Source organism: Anomaloglossus baeobatrachus, chromosome 1, assembly GCF_048569485.1.
Source record: "Anomaloglossus baeobatrachus isolate aAnoBae1 chromosome 1, aAnoBae1.hap1, whole genome shotgun sequence".
Lineage (NCBI taxonomy): Eukaryota > Metazoa > Chordata > Amphibia > Anura > Aromobatidae > Anomaloglossus > Anomaloglossus baeobatrachus.
This window is the reverse complement of record NC_134353.1, coordinates 326,931,308-326,953,412: the sequence shown is the minus strand read 5'-3', so window position 1 is coordinate 326,953,412 and position 22,105 is coordinate 326,931,308. Positions and strand designations below refer to the sequence as shown.

Genomic DNA, 22,105 nt, shown 5'->3' with positions numbered 1-22,105 from the left:
AGCACCAATTTGTGTCGCCACAAGGAGATATGCACAATTAAACAAAATTAATAATAAATAATTAATGAATAATCTCCAAAATGGAGTTGACCTACTGCACCAACAAAACCAATAGAAAATGTAGCCATAGACAATACTATAGTAAAATATGAAATTTTATTAAAGATCATAATAAAACCAATAAACTGCAAGGGATAGTAATGAAAAAAAGTGCCGAGGCACCACAAGACTCAAACAGTGAATTGCAAACAGACAATAGATACACATTTATATTTTTATAATCTATCACATTCCAATTATCTGTCCCCATCAAGGGTATAGCAGTAATTGAAATAGATGTAAAACTTCAAAAAGCGTATACTCTAATTAATTGTTTGCATATCGCTAAAAGGCATGTATACAGGCAAAAGGAGCCAAGGACATATACCCAGGAGATCCCATCATAGGGGTTAATTACCTGTCGCCATTAGCCACTGCTGAGCCACCCAGCAGTGGCTAATGGCACTGCATGCCTTTTAGCGATATGCAAACAGTTAATTAGAGTATACGATTTTTGAAGTTTTACATCTATTTCAATTACTGCTATACCCTTGATGGGGACAGATAATTGGAATGTGATAGATTATCTATATATATAATTGCCTTATTCTGTCTGTCTGTCTGTCTTGCTCCAAAATTGTGTCCTTACAGTGACACAAAGCTGATTGGCCGCTGGGCTCGCCATGGCCCCGCCCCCCCGCACGGATTGGCCGCTCGCCCAGGCTCCGCCCGCACATGGATTGGCCGGCCGCTCGCCCAGGCCCCGCCCCCCACACGGATTGGCCTCTCTCCCCGGCACCCTGCACGCATTGGCAACTCGGCCACGCCCTGCCCCCCTCACACAATGCACGCTCGCTCTGGCCCCGCCCCCCACACGCATTCCCCGAACCGACACGGAGCCACGACTCCCAGGTGAGTACTGTACCCCCGGGAGCCCACATCAGCGTACGCCGCCAACCCAGCCGACACATACCCTCGCATTGCTGGGGTTGCCGCCGTATGCTGGTGTGGGCTCCCGTGCGAGCGGGGGACGGGATACGCTGGTAACCATGGTAGCATAGTTACCAGTGCATCAAGGTCCTGCAGCGGCGGAACATACACACGCACACACATAACAACACACACACACACACATCAGATCACACTCACTCTCACACACACATCACATCGCATCCACACACTCACAACATCCTGGGATATGGCTTGCTTCTCGGCGGCGATACTGTGGAGTGACCTTCCAGGACCTGCCGGAGGATCACATGGCCAGAAGCATGTGGTATCTCCGGATGTTGTGAGTGTGAGCGCGTATGTGCGATATCTTCAGTGTGTGTGTGAGTGTATGCGATCAGATGTGTGTGAGTGTGTTCTGATGTGTGAGTGTGTGTGTGTGAGTGTATGCGATCGGATCTGTGAGTGTCGGCAGAGGAGCACGGCGTGCTGGGGGAGGCTGGGAGGAGAGAGGCTGATGCTGGGGTAGGCTGATGCTGGGGTAGGCTGATGCTGGGGGAGGCTGGGAGGGTGTAGGCTGATGCTGGGGTAGGCTGATGCTGGGGGAGGCTGGGAGGGTGTAGGCTGATGCTGGGGGAGGCTGAGAGGAGAGAGGCTGATGCTGGGGGAGGCTGGGAGGAGAGAGGCTGATGCTGGGGGAGGCTGGGAGGAGAGAGGCTGATGCTGGGGGAGGCTGGGAGGGGGAGGCTGATGCTGGGGGAGGCTGGGAGTAGAGAGGCTGATCCTGGGGAAGGCAGGGAGGGGGTATCTCCGGATGTTGTGAGTGTGAGCGCGTATGTGCGATATCTTCAGTGTGTGTGTGAGTGTATGCGATCGGATGTGTGTGAGTGTGTTCAGATGTGTGAGTGTGTGTGTGTGAGTGTATGCGATCGGATCTGTGAGTGTCGGCAGAGGAGCACGGCGTGCTGGGGGAGGCTGGGAGGAGAGAGGCTGATCCTGGGGAAGGCTGGGATGGGGAGGCTGATGCTGGGGGAGGCTGGGAGGAGAGAGGCTGATGCTGGGGTAGGCTAATGCTGTGGTAGGCTGATGCTGGGGTAGGCTGATGCTGGGGGAGGCTGGGAGGGTGTAGGCTGATGCTGGGGTAGGCTGATGCTGGGGAAGGCTGATGCTGGGGGAGTCTGGGAGGGTGTAGGCTGATGCTGGGGGAGGCTGAGAGGAGAGAGGCTGATGCTGGGGGAGGCTGGGAGGAGAGAGGCTGATGCTGGGGGAGGCTGGGAGGGGGAGGCTGATGCTGGGGGAGGCTGGGAGGAGGGAGGCTGGGAGTAGAGAGGCTGATCCTGGGGAAGGCTGGGAGGGGGAAACTGATGCTGGGGGAGGCTGGGAGGAGAGAGGCTGATGCTGGAGGAGGCTGGGAGGAGAGAGGCTAATGCTGGGGGAGGCTGGGAGGAGAGAGGCTGATCCTGGGGGAGGCTGGGAGGCGAGAGGCTGATGCTGGGGGAGGCTGGGAGGAGAAGGCTGATGCTGGGGGAGGCTGGGAGGGGGAGGCTGATGCTGGGGAAGGCTGGGAGGAGGGAGGCTGGGAGGGGGGAGGCTGAGAGAAGAGAGGCTGATGCTGGGGGAGGCTGAGGCTGGGAGGAGAGAGGCTGATGCTGAGGACAGAGAGGCTGATGCTGGGGACAGAGAGGCTGATGCTGGGAGGAGAGAGGCTGATGCTGGGAGGAGAGAGGCTGATGCTGGGAGGAGAGAGGCTGATACTGGGGGCAGAGAGGCTGATGCTGGTGCAGCATGGGGGATGGAGCACGATGGGGGGTGCGCAGCATGGGGGATGGAGCACGATGGGGAGTGCGCAGCATGGGGGATGGAGCACGTTTGGGAGTGCGCAGCATGGCGGATGGAGCACGTTTGGGAGTGCGCAGCATGGCGGATGGGCCACGTTTGGGAGTGCGCAGCATGGCGGATGGAGCACGTTTGGGAGTGCGCAGCATGGCGGATGGAGCACGTTTGGGAGTGCGCAGCATTGCGGATGGAGCACGTTTGGGAGTGCGCAGCATGGCGGATGGAGCACGTTTGGGAGTGTGCAGCATGGGGGATGGAGCACGATGGGAGGTGCACACCTCCCCCCAACACACACACACAACACACCACACACACACTGGGAACCACAAACACCACCCTACACAGACACCCACACACACAGACAACGCTGCACACACACAACACCCAACACACAAACACCGCGGCATACATAAATATACGCACATACCATGCAACACACACACATTGCACAAAATATACCTCCCCCCAAAACACACCACACCCACACAAACTGCGCAACACACACACACAATGCTACAGACACACAGCGCTCCACAAACAACGCAACACACGCAACACACATACAACACCGCTCCCACCCCCCGCCACACCCAGACAACACCCAGAACATGTACAGCGCCCTACACAAACACTTGGTAACTACAGACAACAACATCTATATATATATATATATATATATATATATATATATATATATATATATAAAACAAAAATCATACATTAACTACACAATACGTAAATTCTAGAATACCCGATGCGTAGAATCGGGCCACCTTCTAGTAAAAATATAAATGTGTATCTATTGTCTGTTTGCAATTCACTGTTTGAGTCTTGTGGTGCCTCGGCACTTTTTTTCATTACTATCCCTTGCAGTTTATTGGATTTATTATGATCTTTAATAAAATTTCATATTTTACTATTGTATTGTCTTTGGCTACACCTTCCTCAGTAAGCACATTCGTGAAGAGGAGTTCAGCGTGGGTGATTAGCACGGTCTCCACCGCCGCATGGAGGCCATGGCAGCCTCCATGCGGCGGTGGACACCGCGCTAATCACCCACGCTGAACTCCTCTTCACGAATGTGCTTACTGAGGAAGGTCTACGGACCGAAAACGTTCTGTTGTTGTTATGCACATTAAATAAATCACACGTTGCAGCCAATCTTGGGAGTGCCTTGTATTCTTCTATTGACTCAGCCATTAATGTCTAAACTATTGGCAACAAAAGTGAGTACACCCCTAAGTGAAAATGGACAAATTGTGCCCAAAGTGTCAATATTTTGTGTGGCCACCATTAATTTCAAGCACTGACTTAACTTTTTTGGTCATGGAGTTCACATGTTACAACTGGAATCCTTACAACATCACAGAGCTGGTGGATGTTAGAGACATTGCGCTTGCCCACCTTCCATTTGAGGATGCCCCACTGATGCTAGGTCTGGAGACATGCTTGACCCGTCCAGCACATTTACCTTCAGTGTCTTTAACAAGGCAGTGGTCGTCTTTTTCCTCCTGGGTGTCATGTGATTCACTGTTACAAGGTCTCAGGAGTGGAAGAGGGGTCCAGTAGCTCTTGTGAAGCTCTACTGAACTCAATGCCCTAGAGAGTTAAGGCAGGGCTTGAAAATAATGGTGGCCACACAAAATATTGACACTTTGGACACAATTTAGCCACTTTCACTTAGGGGTGTACTCACCTTTGTTGCCAGAAGTTTAGATATTAATGGCTGTATGTTGAGTTATTTAGAGGGCACACCAAATTTACACAAACTGTACACTGACTACTTTATATTGTATCAAAATACCAGAGGGTAACCCCCTTTTCTGATATACTCTAGCTCTCCTGACTCCTCCATACATAGCAATGCTTTGTCCACTGGGTATACTGTGTTCTACATGAGAGGGCCTCTGCTGGAATCCAATGATTTTGGCTTGTCTCATTGAGAATAAAGGACTTGATAGTCTGAAATCGGATATGTTAGATCTTTATTTCCCCCAAGATTATCTCTCAGAGGAGAGTCAAGTGGCTCCCATAATACATTAGACTGTCCAATGAACCCCCCTATATTGGCGGGTTTGACCGACGATAGTCTAATGTGTATGGGAGCCTTAAAGTTCTGTTCTTATCTGCTTCAAATGTTTCTGACAAATACATAGTTTAACCATATTCTAAGAGATCCAGCTGGGCTTACTGGGTAGAAGAGTATAAAATAATTTCTATTCTGCTTGCCAAATGCAGTGGACACCTGACTAAATGTTGTTTATTTAATTGTCTTTGCCATAACAAGAAATTCATATTGATGGAAATATATTTCTACCATATATTTTTTCAATAAACGTGATGGCTCAGAATAATGTAAAGAAACAGTATTGTAATGCTCTGGCAAGGGAATGTCCAGCACAGGGCACAACACGAAGGATTCAACAGGGATGGAAATGGTAGGAAGGCCCTAATGGTAGGGAGAGGGTAGATGGGTCACTATCCTGTGTCTGAACCCTGTGGTCCCTAACGTCCTTATACGGGCCCTTCCCCAGTTTGCCGTCACATGCCTAGTCCCTAGTTGTCCCCCCACTCACCCTGATTAGTGCTAAGACCGATAAGTGCACTAGAATTCACCACTGAAATAGTCAGACACAGGGGAAAGAAGACAGACAATGAAATGTAGACAAAAAGGATAAACACCAGGGCACCAGGGCTGCAAACGACAGGACAGTTTTAACAGACTTCCTCCTTCCACAGTGGTCAGTTCAGAATCGAAGTCTATAACCAGCCTTATGTGATGGAACATGTGACTATTTAAAGGGAATGGAGTGGTCACAAAACGTCTGCACCTGAGTAACAGGGAACTACGAGCAAGAAAAGCGGCCTTAACCCTTGCTGCACCAAAAGAAAAGGAAATACGTTTAAAACCCAGAGTTTCACAGGATAATGTGAACCTCAGATCCCAAACCTGTCAAAGGTCTCCAAAAGACAATAAAGTGGAATTGTATATTGCACTATAAGGGGAAGGATCAATACTGATAGTTACCATGGTAATATCTTATACTGTGCATCAGCCATACAATTATAGAATTCTAAAACCATGCAGAAGAACAGAAAAATCCTTAACGTGTCTGATTAAAAGCCAAAGGGAACACTACAATGCATGAAGCAGAGGACTACTGAATGGAAAAGAACCTCAGCGGCGGTGACAGATGGAGGTTTTGAAACCATGCCAGGCAACTTTACCATTATCTTTGCTACTAAACCCATCAAGAATGACACAGAGTGGAACAGCTGACTTAAACTCTCATAACACCGGGATGATGTATAGAGGCACGGCAGAAAATGGAATCTGTTTGCTTTGTAGTTTGAGACACCTGAAACAAATCTCTAATACCTTGGAAGAATAATGTTCACGAGAGACTTAAATCTCACACAGGGCAGCAACATAATGTATAACACAAAGGGATCAGAGACAGCTGAGGAGAATAGGAATGAAAGACTTGCTCGAAAAGTTGATAAGAAGGAGCAAAGTGTATGGGACATCAGCAGTCATTGTTACAAATCCTTAATAGATCGGAGATGTGACCTTCAGAAAGACTGAGTGAAGATTGTATCCTTCCAAACTGCTCCAGGCTTTTATCTCGAACAACCTTTGCTATAGACGCTTTATCTTTTGGATGACAGCTAGAAGCATTACCTGGCTGACAAGCTAAATAGTAAAAATAATAGCACATAAAGTAAAAGAAACAATAAGATTATTAATACTAATATTATTCATACTAATAATTACACATACTATTATTAAAGGGACTCTGTCAGCAGGTTTTTGCTATGTAATCGGAGAGCCTGATTCCAGTGATGTTTCACTTACCGGGCTCCTGGTTTGAGTTTTAATAAAATATGTGTTTTGTCAGTAAGAGATTATCACTAGAGGACTAGTTGTTTCATGCTCTGTGTAATCCTGCCCCACCACTGATTAGTAGCTTTCTGCCTATGCACAGTATACACAAAAAACTGCCAATCAGTGATGTGGGTGGAGTTATACAGAGCTCAGTATTCAGTGAACTGGTAGTTCTGCAGCAGAGAAAACAGTGATTTTTTTCAAAACTACACCAAGCAGCCCAGTAAGTGATACATCGCTGGAAGCAAGACCTCTGTCCTATCATGCTGGTTTCAGATTACATAGCAAACACCTGCTGACAGATTCCCTTTGGGCCACTGATATTCCAACAAAGCGATCTGGGGAAAAAATGTAATAGTGATTATGTGTTTTACTTGCTCATGGGTTTCAAGATTTCTTGTTTACTTCAAGAAGCTGGAAAAGTGTATAAGTCCTACCACCAGCTGAGAGTTCAATAGAGCTGTATCCTGTCTAGACAATCCTGCTAAACAGCGTGGACTCCAGATATATTCATGTTATCTAATCTTGTATACTGCGGCAAAATAGCTAAAGATTTTTGTGCCACAGATGTATCTAGTTTACAGAACATTGTCTAGTCTGGAGAAAATCGAAACAAGCGCTCAAGTGTAAGAAGTATTAGCTCTGTTGGTGTTAATAAGACTGTCTTCATTCATTAACTGTAAGCAACGATTGTGAAAATACTGTCAGGATGATTTTGCTAATCAAACTAGTATTATAGGAATATAGGTCATGAAACAACAATAAAAGTGATATCTGACGTGTAGCAATCGGATGTGCCAGTGCTAAGAAATCAAGCTTGGAAGTCACATACAATATGGCCAGGAAGTTCAAAATGCGTCAGTACGCCTCACCAAACTTTCAGGCCAATTTGCTGTTTTTTTTATATGTTTTTAATGCATTCCCTTTAAAATAACATATTTGAAACCTGAGCATTTCCACAGGGACTCAGTAGTTATGAAGGTGTACATTATAATAATGGCTGCAGCTTGCTCCCCTCTCCATATTGATGACATATGCATGATTGGCTGAACTGAGCATGCAGGTGTATGGATGGTCAGAGATTTCCATTCAGCTGACAGCTAAGGTGTATGGACAGCTTAAGAGCACAGCACTATGAAGATTTAAAGGGGTTGTCCGCGCTAAAATAACAAGTCTGCAGTTACTCTATGTGACTACAGACTTGCAAACTTGTAAATCCTCACATCACACGCACTATGCCCTGTGAAGACTGTTTGAGCTGGGAACAGCATTCACATGGCCTCAAGTGTGTGATATACATACTCCCGGACAGAATACGACTAGACTGTTTCTGGTTCTCTCAATGTTAGTGTATTGTGAGGCTGGAAACAGTCTAGTTGGAATGTGGCTGGGGATATGTACCGTATTTTTTGGATTATAAGACACACTTCACCTCTCAAAAATGTGGAAGTGGAAAATGACCGGTGCATTTGATAAGCCAAATGTAGCTTATCGGGGGAGGTGGAGAGGGGTCACAGAAGGCAGGGGCGATGCCGTTGGCTGTGTTGTGCGCTGCGGGCTCTGCTGCGCTGTGAGCTCTGTTGAGCTGTAAGATCTGCTGCACTGCACTGTTGGCTCTGCTACACTGTGGGCGGTGAGGTAGGGACCCCCATCCTGAATGTTGGTGAGGCAGGCTTCAAATAATGGCACCCAGAGTCAGCGCATGCGGAAATGGAACTCTTGGCTCAAGATCTCATCTGCGCATTTGCCGCCTTTGGCCCATTGATCTCCCAGCAGCGGACTTAAGGAAAATGGCTCCTTTAGGTGGCACGTGTGAAGATGAGATCTCGGTTTGCCATTTAGCCGATAGCTCAATCTGGGTACCAGCCGATTCCAGGCGCCATTTGTTTGATGTCCGCACTGCCAAAAGTTCCTGAATGTTCCTCCTGCCTCACAGCGTCGCCGTCCATAGTGAGCATCTGGGACACCCGCTACACTGACGGCAGCATCGCCCTACTCCAGCATCGCCCCTGCCTCCTCCAACCTCTCTCCACCACCACTGCCGCCCCCCCCCCTCTGGTAAGACACCACCGGATTATAAGACGGACCTTATATTTTTTTTTTTATTTTTCTCTAAATTTGGGGTGAGTCTTATAATCCGGTGCGCCTTATAAAATGAGAAATACGGTATATTGCACACTTGCAGTCACCGTGTTAGATTGGAGAACATCTTTAATCAAAGGGCCCATATAATTTTCTTGGATATGACCTCTCTTTTGTCTTTTTATACTCCTGTGTAAAGTCAGTGAAAAAAGCAGTTTCTTAAAACAAAAAATTGTATGACCCTTTATTCCTTTTTTAATAGCGAGATGACTTTATCCCTTGGCCTTTGTGATTACAGTAGGACAACAAAGTTAGTTTTTCTTATTCTGTAGGATAGCATATCTGTTGCTAGAATGCTTTTTCCTTTTTACTATGGGTTTTACATTATATTTCTAATAGCAATAAATCTATCTGCTGGCCGCCTTGCTGTTTTAATATGCATTTTCCAAATGCAGAGCATCTTCAGTTTTTTTGTGGGGGCAGGCAATTTATTCTGCATAAATGGGTCATTCACCGGCTAAACTTCTAGTAGTTGGGTGATTTACCTTCTTTACCTGTACACTGCTCACACGTGAATTGGAGATATATGATGAATTTCCTATTCTAAATGGTCATAAATGGTCATTTTTAATGCAAAGCCTATGACTTTCATTTTCCCCAGCTCACATATTAATACATACACAGAAAATGGGATTTCAAGAACACTATTTGTTTTGGAAATAACACATTTATTCCACAAAGTAATATTCCTTTGAAGTCTGCCTGTTATGTGGTTACTTTTCTTTCTGTAATCATATGCAGAATAAAGTATAATAAAACTAAAGAACATATTTATACCATTTCATTACAGTGAAGCTGCACTGATATATGATTATATTAAAAGCAGGGGCGTAACTAGAGTTTGATGGGCCCCGGTGCAAAGTTCAGACCTGGGCCCCCCCTCCACGTACATCGACATTTAGGGTACAGGATAATGACACTGACACTCGGGGTACAGGATAATGATGCTGACACTTGGCTCTTACCCACAGCACCCAGATTTCCCATGATCTGAAATCCCTCTATCAGCACCCAGCTTTCCTATGTTCTGATATCCATCTTGTCCTCGGCACACTGCTTCCCCATGCTCTGCTATACATCTTTCCCTCAGCACCCAGCTTTCCCATATCAGAGCATGGGAAAGCTGGGTGCTGAGACATGATGTATAGCAGAGCATGGGAAAGCTGGGTGCTGAGAGAAGATGTATAGCAGAGCATGGGAAAGCTGGGTGCTGAGGGAAAAGAGCCTTTTTCCCTCAGCACAAAACGTTCCCATCCCCTGCTTGTATCTTTGTCCCCCCTTGTATATAGTTCTCCAAATACAATAATGGCACCCACATAGCCTTCCAAATAGTATAAAGGGTCCCACATAACCCTTCATATATTAGAATACACTTCCATAGTCCTCCATGTATTATAATGCATTTCCCATAGTTCTCCATGCATGATAATTCACCCCATAGTACTCAATATATAATACTGCACCACATAGTCCTCCATATATTATAATGCACCCCCATAATCCTCCATGTATAAAGTAGCCCTTCAATTATTATCTTGAATTTCTCATCGTTCTCTATGTATTATATTTCACCCCATAGTTCTCCATGTATTATACTGCACCACATAGGCCTCCATATATTATAATGCAGCCCTATAGTCCTCCTTGTATAAAGTAGCCCTCCAATTATTATAATGAATTTCTCATAGTTCTCCATATATTATAATTCACCCTATAGTTCTCCATATATTATACTGCACCACATAGTCCCCAATGTTTTATAATGCACCCCCATAGTCCATGTATAAGGTAGCCTCCATAGTCCTCCATATATTATAATGTAGCCCCCATAGTCCTATATGTATTATAACGCAACCCCATAAAACTTCATATCGCATTATGCAGCCCCATACTCCTCCATGCATAAGGCACCCCTATATTCCATGTATAAGGTGTCCTTCATTTTGTATTATGCAGCCCTCCCAGACCTCCATATATAATAATGCAGCCAGCCTCTCCAGGCCTCCATGTATAATAATGCAGCCAGCCTCCTCAGGCCTACATGTATAATATAGCAGCCAGCCTCTCCAGGCCTCCATGTATAACAATGCACCCAGCCTCCTCAGGCCTCCATGTATAATGCAGTATCTCCAGGCCTCCATGTATAATGCAGTATCTCCAGGCCTCCATGTATAATAATGCAGCCACCCCAGACCTCCAAAAATAATGCAGCCTCCCCAGACCTCCATGTATAAAGCAGCATCTACAGGCCTCCATGTATAAAGCAGCCTCTCCAGGCCTCCATATATAATGCAGCCTCCTCAGACCTCCATGTATAAAGCAGCCTCTCCAGGCCTCCATGTATAATAATGCAGCTACCCCAGACCTCCACATATAATGCAGCCTCCTCAGACCTCCATGTATAAAGCAGCCTCTCCAGGCTTCCATGTACAATAATGCAGTTTCCGCAGAACTGCCTTCCCAAGCCTCTGGCCACCGTTTACTCCTTATATTAAAAAAAAAAACAAGTACTCACTTTCTCTCTTACTTCCACTGCTGCTGTCCTCCCCGCTGCTCGTTCTCCCGGTGCTGCAGTCGGCGTCCCCCTGTCCTGCACTCTGTGCACTCAGCACAGCAGTCGCTCGGGAGTGACGTCATCGCACAGGGGGAGAATGGTGATGCATAGCGCGGCACCGGCCGCGCTATGCTTCATCATTACTGTGCGCGGTGACGGGGGAGACGCCGCAGCCGCTGACACCAGGTAGGGGGCCCCGGTGCCGCCGCTGACATCAGGCAAGGGGGCCCGTGTCGGCGGCGGCAGCGGGTCAAATAGCGGCCGCGAGGTCTGTGACAGATCAGCGCAGCTCCTCTCACACTGACAGGAGCTGGCTGCTGATCTGCCTGGCGGCCGCCGGGCCCCTAACCTACCGGGCCCGGTCGCGATCGCGACCGCTGCGACCGCGGTAGTTACGCCACTGATTAAAAGGCAAGACCACTTGAAATGTTAATTTGGGTGAGTGTGACGCAACTGAATGTGTGGGTTTGTGGGGAAATTATTTTCTTACCCGGAAAAAGTATTCATGTACTTATTCATTTGTTCCTCTTATTTATTTTAGTATTTTTTTCATATCTTTATGGCTACGTCTAAAGGCCCCGTCACACTAAGCAACATCGCTAGCAACATCGCTGCTAACGAACAACTTTTGTGACGTTGCTAGCGATGTTGCTGTGTGTGACATCCAGCAACAACCTGGCCCCTGCTGTGAGGTCGTTGGTTGTTGCTGAATGTCCTGGGCCATTTTTTAGTTGTTGCTGTCCCGCTGTGAAGCACAGATCGCTGTGTGTGACAGCGAGACAGCAACAACTAAATGTGCAGGCAGCAGGAGCCGGCTTCTGCGGAGGCTGGTAACCACAGTAAACATCGGGTAACCAAGAAGCCCTTTCCTTGGTTACCCGATATTTACCTTTGTTACCAGCCTCCGCTGCTCTCACTGTCAGTGCCGACTCCTGCTCTGTGCACATGTAGCTGCAGCACACATCGGGTTAATTAACCCGATGTGTGCTGTAACTAGGAGAGCAAGGAGCCAGCGCTAAGCAGTGTGCGCGGCTCCCTGCTCTGTGCACATTTAGCTGCAGCACACATCGGGTAATTAACCCGATGTGTGCTGTAACTAGGAGAGCAGGGAGCCAGCGCTCAGTGTACGCTGCTCCCTGCTCTCTGCACGTGTAGCTCCGTGCGGTGGTAACCAAGGTAAATATCGGGTTGGTTACCCGATATTTACCTTAGTTACCAAGCGCAGCATCTTCCACGCGGCGCTGGGGGCTTGTCACTGGTTGCTGGTGAGCTCACCAGCAACTCGTGTAGTGACGCTCCAGCGATCCCTGCCAGGTCAGGTTGCTGGTGGGATCGCTGGAGCGTCGCAGTGTGACATCTCACCAGCAACCTCCTAGCAACTTACCAGCGATCCCTATCGTTGTTGGGATCGCTGGTAAGTTGCTTAGTGTGACTGGACCTTAAGATTTGGGGAATCAGAACAGAAGCTATACATTAGCATACAAAAGTTTTGGCGCCCTTGGTCAAAATTACTGTTATAGCAAACAGCTAAGCAAGTTGAAGATGAAATGATCTCTAAAAGGTATAAAGTTAAAGATGACACATTTCTTTTGTATTTTATGCTGACAAAAAAGTATTTTCAACTTTTTAAATTTTAAAATTAACAAAGAAAAAAAAAGGGGCAAGTGTAAAAGTTTGGGCAACCTGCATGGTTAGTCCTAGTAGTACCCGCTTTGGCAAGTGTCCCAGCTTGTAAACGCTTTTTGTAGCCAGTCAAGAGTCTTTCAATTCTTGATTGAGGGATTTTCATCCATTCTTCCTTGGAAAAATCTTCCAGTTCTGTGAGATTCCTGGGCAATCTTGCATGTGGTATAGCCACAGATTTTCAATGAAGTTCAGATCAGGGGACTGTGAGGGCCATTGTTAAACCTTCAGCTTGCACCTTATGAGGTAGCCTATTGTGGATTTTGACGTGTGTTTAAGATCATCTTTTCAACTTTAACTTTCTACAGATGGTGTTATGTATGTATCAAGAATTTGTTGAAATTACATTGAATCGATTCTTCCCTCTACCCAAGAAATGTTCCCCACACCATTGGCTGAAACACAATCCCAAAGCCTGATTGATCCACCCCCATGCTTAATGGTTGGCGATATGTTCTTTTCCTGAAATTCTGTGACCCTATTTATCCACACATACGTTTGATGATTGAGGCCAAAGAGTTCTATTTTAACCTCATCAGTCCACAGGACTTGTTTCCAAAATGCATCAGGCTTGTTTAGGGTTTTTTGCATGCTTCTGACTCTGAATTTTATGCTGAGGACACAGGAAAGGTTGTCTTCTGATGACTCTTCCATGAAGGCCATATTTGTACAGGTGTCTCTGAACAGCAGAACAATGTGCCACAACTAGTGATGAGCGGACTCGAAATGTAAAAGTCTGGATCTGCGCGATTTCAAACTTATTTAAATGCCAGACCAAAGTAAAGGAAAATGAGAAATAAGAATGATGTAAGCTCTTCCAACTTACCAAGGCTTTGGCGCACCTGTGCACTGCTCCTGCACCCACCCATTCACTTCCCAGGCCGCACATTAAGCTCATGCATATGCACTGCTTTCCCTGCCCACTGGCATCTGTGATTGGTTGCTGTTAAACATGCCCCCACACTGTGTGATACCATGCCTGACGCTTTCAGTCACAGGCGCTGTCTGCGGGTCTGTATCGTATATAAAAAAGTTTCCAACAATAATTATAAGCAGGTACCTAAACTCAATTATGATACATGTAGCAAGAAAGAGTATATTATACTGTTATACAAATTGTATTCAATAAATATTAAAAACATACATATGTAAAATCAATTCCTAGTCAAATATTGAACAGACAGAAATTATAGGGTAGCTCACTGCGCTATTACATCAAATATACATATATATATATATATATATATATATATATATATATATATATATATATATATATATATATTAAAATATAAATATATATATATATATATATATATATATCTATATATATATATATATCTATGCAATTACTTAGGGTAAATATTCTTACAGTCATAAATCATAATAAAACCTATCTCAATGTATTAATGATCTATGTAACACTTGCCCCTATATGCCAGGCTGAAAAAGGTTTTAATCCTTTATACTACTATTTTGGAATATTATATCTTTTTCTTTTTATTATTACCTTTATAATCCCTTACCGGATGCTAATATACTAAGAAACAAAACAAATTGATAAACAGGGATATATTTGAATATGTATTCGATAAAGGATTATATATTTTAATACTGACAATATTTCATTTTAAAGATATTCTGAATAATAATCCCTTTAAGAACTATAGTGGCACTACAGGTGGCTAATTATTGGAATAACTATCCCTTGAAAAAGGGCATACCATATAAAGGCTGTCAATAGCATTAGAAAATCTATCCCTTTAAGAAAAAGCTTTCAACATGGGATCCTAAGAAATGCCTATGACTTTAAGAGAGGCAGTCGATAAGGAATTATGCAATAGATAAGGATTGAATTCTAACTCAAGCAATTACTATGTTCACAACACATTGAGATAGATCAAATACATGAAAACAGTATTTAACCCTAGAATGCATACCGCCTCGAAGGCCTTCTAGGTTACTTGTTTTCTATGGTAGATTTCTATGGTTGCGCGTTCTATGGTTAAATAATTTCAAAAGTATTGCATCCAAATGAATACTGATGAGTATGAGCACCCCGGCCACCTTGATGCTTATTTCAAGCAAATTTTCCTGAGTCAGTGATCTTAGCTCAGTTGAGACCTACATCTTCTGGCAGAAAACCGCTTTTTTTGCCAAGAGATGTAGATTTGGTGCTGAATATGATGTAAAAATTTCAGCACCACATCTGCAACTCTTGGCATAAAATATGTGGTTTTCTGTCAGGAGATGCTGGTGAGTTCACTGAGTTTAATGAGGTCACCTGAGGTCCTCTGAGGTCAGGTTACCTGCGGTCACAGGTGGAGGACTCCAGCTGTGATTGCAACTAACCTGAGTGACATCACCGCTGATCGCTTGAGCTCATTCATTCATTGCCTGGAGCTCACAGCAGGCACTCATGTTCCATGATCACGCACTGTTAATTCACATATAGCAGAGCTGATGCCAATACAATAAGAACAGCAAAATCATGACATCATCACTGCAAAGGTATCCTGTACCGATTCCATATGCGACACCCTAGGGGTGCCGATCCTGTTCAGGGAAATCACAGGGCTTAATCAATATGGCGAACAGGTAATGTCAGTTTTTATATGTCGTCACGCCACTCACGGCTTGAGGTCAGGGTTGTGAATGACCGCCGCTGCAGGTTTTACGAGCATCTGGGGCTGATGGGGTCTGCAGCCAGATGATGTAATCTCCCGTGAGTGAGGCAGGCACCAGGGGCTCAGGTGAGCAGGATAGCGGGTCCCGGAATAACAGGCTGAGTCCAAAAGTCTTTTAACTGGTTTTTACTCACTCACTCCCGGGCGTTGCTCTGATGAACCAGGTAGGACCAGAGCTCCTTCGGGCCAGTCTGAGGGTAACCTGTTAGCTCGCCTTCCTAGCACTCTGTGTTCGCATAACCCCCTGACGTGGAGTACCATGGGGGTCTATCCAGGGAGTCGCTGCTGCCTTTTCTCCCCTGTGTTTGGCCTGGTTGCCGGCAGCGTGGACCAAGTGAGATGGGTCCAGGCTCTGTCCCCTTATGGGTCCCTGCATTGCTGCTGAGGCTCAGACTCTGTCAGGTTGGTGAGGTACGTGTAGTTCCACTCACCGGCAGGTTTAGCAGGTAGTTAAACTGGAGTCTGCTCTAGGACATGTACCCCGTACGTGCCTAGTTACCAGCAACACCCTATCTCTTTTTACCAGGTGACCATTCTCCCCCGCTAATGGTTACTACCCCAAGCAGGGTCTGACTCATGGCAGTGTGCGCAACTACCTCGAGACAGCCGCTCACCACCACCAGACTGGCTCTCCTCTCTTCCTGACAACCTCTGCACTCTAGCTCCTTGCCCCTCCGCTAGACCCCTGGACAAGATTTGAAGGCCAGCCCCCTCCGGAGACTGCCCAAGGGTCCCATCTAATGGTGTGGGATAACTGGTTGCTATGTGTCTGTGCGTACACACCTCATTCTGGCCCTTAGGATTACCTGGAAGTACTGTCCCAGCATGGGTGCAATACTCAGTGGTGCCTGACCGGGTCAGGGGTGCCACACATACACTCCAGGTAAGGTGGTTCTTCTAAGCCCCAGGACTCAGTACTCATGGTGTACAGTATATACTCCTCTTTATACCAGACCAATATTCTTCCTGAGTGACCCTGTTTTATTATGTTATTAATTTTCAGGGCAGGGTCAAAGATTTGCCTGTATCCGATGGGCATCAGGGATTCCTTTTCATCCCTGGTCCATGTTTCCAGGAGGATCTGAATGTCTTTATATTTCAGTCATTGTATAAAGTCAGAGTCATTCAAAGGCGGAGGAATTCAGGCCTTCGATGTTCCAGCTGCTCATTGTAAGTTAAGTAATTTTTTTTTCTTTATATCTTGTACGTATATATATATATTGTAATTAGTTATGCTATTGTTACGGGGGGCTGTCTGATAACCTAAAGGAGTATCAGACAGTCAGGGTCCACCGTGCAAAGACTCTGCTGCAGACTATGGCAGAGTGCAATACCTCTGTTAACTCACAGAAGGATATAATAAGTAAGTAAAGCAATTCCTCCCTTACTTGGAGGGTGTGTGGAATGATCTCTGTTAATAATCACAGAGACAAAGGCAATGTGTGCGAAATGGCACCTACCTAGGTCCGCTCTTCTAGTGGTGCAAAAGAGACGAACAGCAGCGTAAGCCGCACAAAGCTCCTACCTGCGTTCGCTCCACTAGTGTGCGAGGACACGAACCACTAGATATGGCACCTGCCTAGGTCCGCTCTTCTAGTGGTGCAAAAGAGATGAACAGCAGCGTAAGCCGCACAAAGCTCCTACCTCTGTTCGCTCCCCTAGTGTGCGAGGATACGAACAACTGCCAGACGCAGTATAAGGAACGTTACCCTAGCGGCAACGTCCACCTACGAGTCGAACCACAAGGCCCAGCCAGACCATGTGCCTCAGGCACCTGCCTATGTCCGCTCCCCTAAGAGGTAAGGATACGGACAGCAGCCGAAGCTGTAAGGTATAAGAATGCTACCCTGCCGGTAGCGCTCACCTAGCATAGACAGAGGAATGCCTAGAGGAACGCGCACAGAGCGTCTACTCTTATGCATGAACCAAGAGGACTGAGCGCCATGCGGCGTGTGTCAGGGTCTTATATAGACTCTGTGCCTCATCCAAGATGGAGGACACCAGAGCCAATCCGCTGCCAGAACGACAGGAGTGACGTCATGCTGGCCTATCACCGAGCAAGGCATCACAAGCACATGACCAGCGACCAATCGGCATAGAAGGTGTCAGAGACATGTGACCTCGTGTCAGCGATGATGTCACCCGCACATGTGCAATGGCTCCAAGATAGGACTTAGTCTCCGGCGCTCGCACATGTGCAGTAGCAAGAAATCTGGACTTAGTCTCCAGTGCTCGCAGCAACCGTAACAGTACCTCCCCCTCAAGGGCCCCCCTCCCGGCGACGCAGGTAATCGGCAACTAAGTCGGGAGCATGGACAGCCTCCTCAGGCTCCCAAGAGCGATGTTCCGGGCCGTAACCCTCCCAATCTATCAAGAAGAACCTGTGCCCTCTAACCATCTTAGAACCAACTATGGCTCGTACCTCATAGCTAGAGCGAGAGGAATCAGAGGCAGGAGAGTGCACTTCACGAGCGTGAGGTAAAATAGCCGGCTTTAGCAGTGAGACATGGAATTTGTCATGAATCTTAAGATGGACGGGTAACTTCAATTGGTAGACTACAGGATTTACCTGTCGAAGAACCTCATAAGGACCCAGGAAGCGAGGAGCAAATTTGACAGAGCTCACTCTAAGTCTCACGTGTTTTGCAGAGAGCCACACAAAGTCCCCTGGAGAAAAGACAGGAGCCGGGCGACGAAACCGATCGGACACCGTCTTCATACGGTCCTTAGCTGCTTGGATCGACTCTTGAGTCCGATCCCAAACGTCTCTGGCATTAGTTGCCCAGTCGGCCACAAGAGGAGGAGGTGCAGCAGCGGGAAACGGTACCGGTACCCTAGGGTGTTGCCCATTATTGAGTACGAACGGTGTCTGCCCAGTGGCCTCAGCCAGCGAATTGTTAAGGGCAAATTCTGCCCAGGGTAGGAGGGAGGACCAGTTATCGTGGTTCTCAGCAACAAAGTGTCGAAGGTATATAATCATAGATTGATTGGTACGCTCAACCAAACCATTGGTCTCCGGATGGTATGCCGAAGAGAGATTCAACTCAATTTGCAGAAGGCTACAAAGATCTCGCCAGAAACGGGAAGTAAATTGCGGGCCTCTATCACAAATGATACGATCTGGCATCCCGTGAAGCCTAAAGACATGCTTGAGGAATAGTTTGGCTAGTACCCTGGAAGATGGGATTCTCGATAACGGTACGAGATGAACCATCCGGGAGAAATGGTCCGTAATGACCCACACAAATCTATGTCCCTGTGAACATGGAAGATCACCCACAAAGTCCATGCCTACCACCTCCCATGGTCTATCTGGCACTGGTAAAGGATGCAAGAGTCCAGCCGGTCTCTGCCGTAATGGACGGTTGCAAGCACACGAGTAGCAGGAACCGACATATCTCTTGACGTGGCTGGCTAAGTGTGGCCACCAATACCACCTCTCCAGTAACTCTCGTGTCCGCCTAATACCAAAATGCCCACCCACCTTTGAGGTGTGGGCCCATGACAGTATATCATTCTGTCGATCAGGCGGAACAAAGGTCTTGCCCGGTGGGATTTGGTCTAACGTCACAGGGGAGAGCGTATGAAAAACCCTGGAGGGAAGGATAAGACGAGGTTCGTCAATCTCCTCCTGGGTAGAAAGCATAGAGCGAGACAGGGCGTCTGCCTTGTTATTCTTACTCCCAGACAGATAGTTGATGGAGAAGTGAAAGCGGGAGAAAAACAAGGACCAGCGGGCTTGGCGAGGATTCAGACGCTGAGCGGTTTGTAAGTACGTCAGATTCTTATGGTCTGTATAGACCTGGAAAGGATGTTTCGCTCCTTCCAGCAAGTGACGCCACTCCTCCAAGGCTAATCTCAAGGCGAGCAGTTCCCTATCCCCAATGGTATAGTTTCTCTCTGCTGGTGAAAAGGTTTTCGCAAAGAAGAAACACGGCCTTTTTCTACCTGCACCGTTCTTTTGATACAAGACCGCACCAGCACCCACTGAAGAGGCATCAACCTCTAAGAGGAAGGGCTTACTCTCATCGGGTCTTTGAAGAACGGGAGCAGTTGAAAAGTGTCTTTTTACTGCCTCAAAAGCCTGAGATGTCTCAGTAGACCAGGCTTTGGGATTAGCACCTTTCTTAGTCAAGGCCACCAAAGGGGCCACCAAAGTAGAAAAATGGGGTATGAACTGCCTGTAATAATTTATGAATCCTAAGAAGCGTTGCACTGCCTTCAAGGAATGAGGTTCGGACCATTGCAGGACAGCAGAGAGCTTCGCAGGATCCATAGCCAGGCCCTCTTGTGAGATAATGTAACCCAAAAAAGGCAATGAGGACTGCTCGAATACACATTTCTCGAGTTTAGCAAACAATGAGTGCTCCCTTAAACGGGAAAGGACACGAACGACATCCTGACGATGAGTCTCCAGATCAGGAGAAAAAATCAGGATGTCGTCCAGATACACCACTACTGAGGATAACAGTAAATCCCTGAACACATCGTTTACGAAGTCCTGAAATACTGCGGGTGCATTACATAACCCAAAAGGCATGACGAGGTATTCATAGTGACCGTCTCGGGTGTTAAAAGCGGTCTTCCATTCGTCACCCTTTCGAATTCGTACCAAGTTATACGCACCCCGCAGATCCAACTTTGTAAAAACTTGAGCTCCTCTCAATCTGTCAAAGAGCTCCGAAATTAAAGGTAATGGGTATTTGTTCTTTATTGTGATTGCGTTGAGACCCCTGTAATCTATGCAGGGACGCAAATCACCCTCTTTCTTCCGAACAAAGAAAAACCCAGCTCCCGCGGGAGAGACAGACTTATGAATGAACCCCTTCTCTAAACTCTCTCTTATATAGACTCTTATATAGATCGACATGGCCTCCGACTCAGGTATCGACAGGGGGTAAACCCTGCCTTTAGGTGGAACCGAACCTGGGATAAGGTCTATGGCACAGTCATACGGCCTATGGGGTGGAAGAACCTCAGCACCCTGTTTGGAGAACACGTCAGCAAAATCCAGATAGGGTGTAGGTATGGGAGAGAGATCAGTAGATGCAACCGCAATGACCTTAGGTGGTAAGGGAAGACATCGGGACTGACATTTCGAACCCCAACTAATAATGCTGTCAGACTCCCAGTCAATGTGAGGAGCATGAGTCCGAAGCCATGGGAGACCCAGAAGGATGTCGTCTATACCCTCAGGCAAAACAAGAAAAGAAATCTCCTCTATGTGACCCTGAGCCAGGGAAAGGCGCAAGGGAACTGTCCTCAATGTAATGGAGTCAGACAACATAGTTCCATTAACAACACGGACAGGAATAGGCGCCTCTAACATGATAGAGGGAATATTGTGTCCCTTTACAAATCCTGAGGACACAAAAGTCCCGTCAGCTCCGGAATCCACAAAAGCCATAATAGGCCATGTATTCTCAGATAACGAGAGCTGACCTGGGATACAACACTTAGAGGGTGCAGAAGACGTCTCTAGTAACCCCCCTCTAATGGTTACTAGGCCAGGGAGTTTCCCTGACGACTAGGACACTTGTTGGCATAGTGCCCAGCCTGACGACATACGTAACATATAGGAGGACCAGACTTGCGTAGTCTGGAAGACGTATGACCTAACTCCATAGGAGTGGGAGATGTTTCAGATGCTGAGGAAGATGGTAGTGGACCCTCAACAACTGGAATAGCCCGATGCTTAGGGCGTGAGGAAGAGACCTCGAGTCTACGTTCCTTATGGCGTACATCGATCCTCGTTGCTACTGTGATCAAGTCCTCCAGAGAAGCAGGGACCTCACGAGTAGCAAGAGCATCCTTGACATAGCCTGCCAACCCTCTCCAGAAGATAGGAATCAACACCTTCTCTGGCCAATCTAGTTCTGCCACCAGAGTTCTAAAAGCAATGGCATAAGAACTAGTGGATAACGAACCCTGAGATAGATCTAACGGTCTCAGGGCCGCATCATGGTTAACCTGCGGACCCATGAATACCGCCTTAAGAGCATCAAGAAAGTCTTGATGTCTCAGAGTAACCACATCAGAGCGCTCCCATAGGGGAGTCGCCCATTCTAAGGCTTTGTCCTGAAGTAAGGAGATGATAAAGCCTACTCTGGACCTCTCCGTAGAGAAGCGAGAAGAGTTGACCTCTAGGTGTATCTGACACTGACTAATGAAACCACGACATGATCTGGCATTGCCAGAATATCTGTTTGGCAGAGCAAGTCGAGGATCATGTGCAGATGTCACCATGGTCTGAGGTTTATCCTCTATACTCTTGAGCCGTGACTCAAGTACTTGTATGTAACGGTGTAACTGCTGATATTCTGCCATAAC

General features: G+C 46.7%; 1 protein-coding gene across 4 annotated transcripts in view; it reads left to right on the top strand.

Moving 5' to 3' along the window:
• The window catches only part of ARHGAP24 (Rho GTPase activating protein 24), a 1,297,893-nt gene that overhangs the window by 799,195 nt on the left and 476,593 nt on the right, over positions 1-22,105 (top strand). The gene's annotated exons all lie outside the window — the stretch shown is intronic.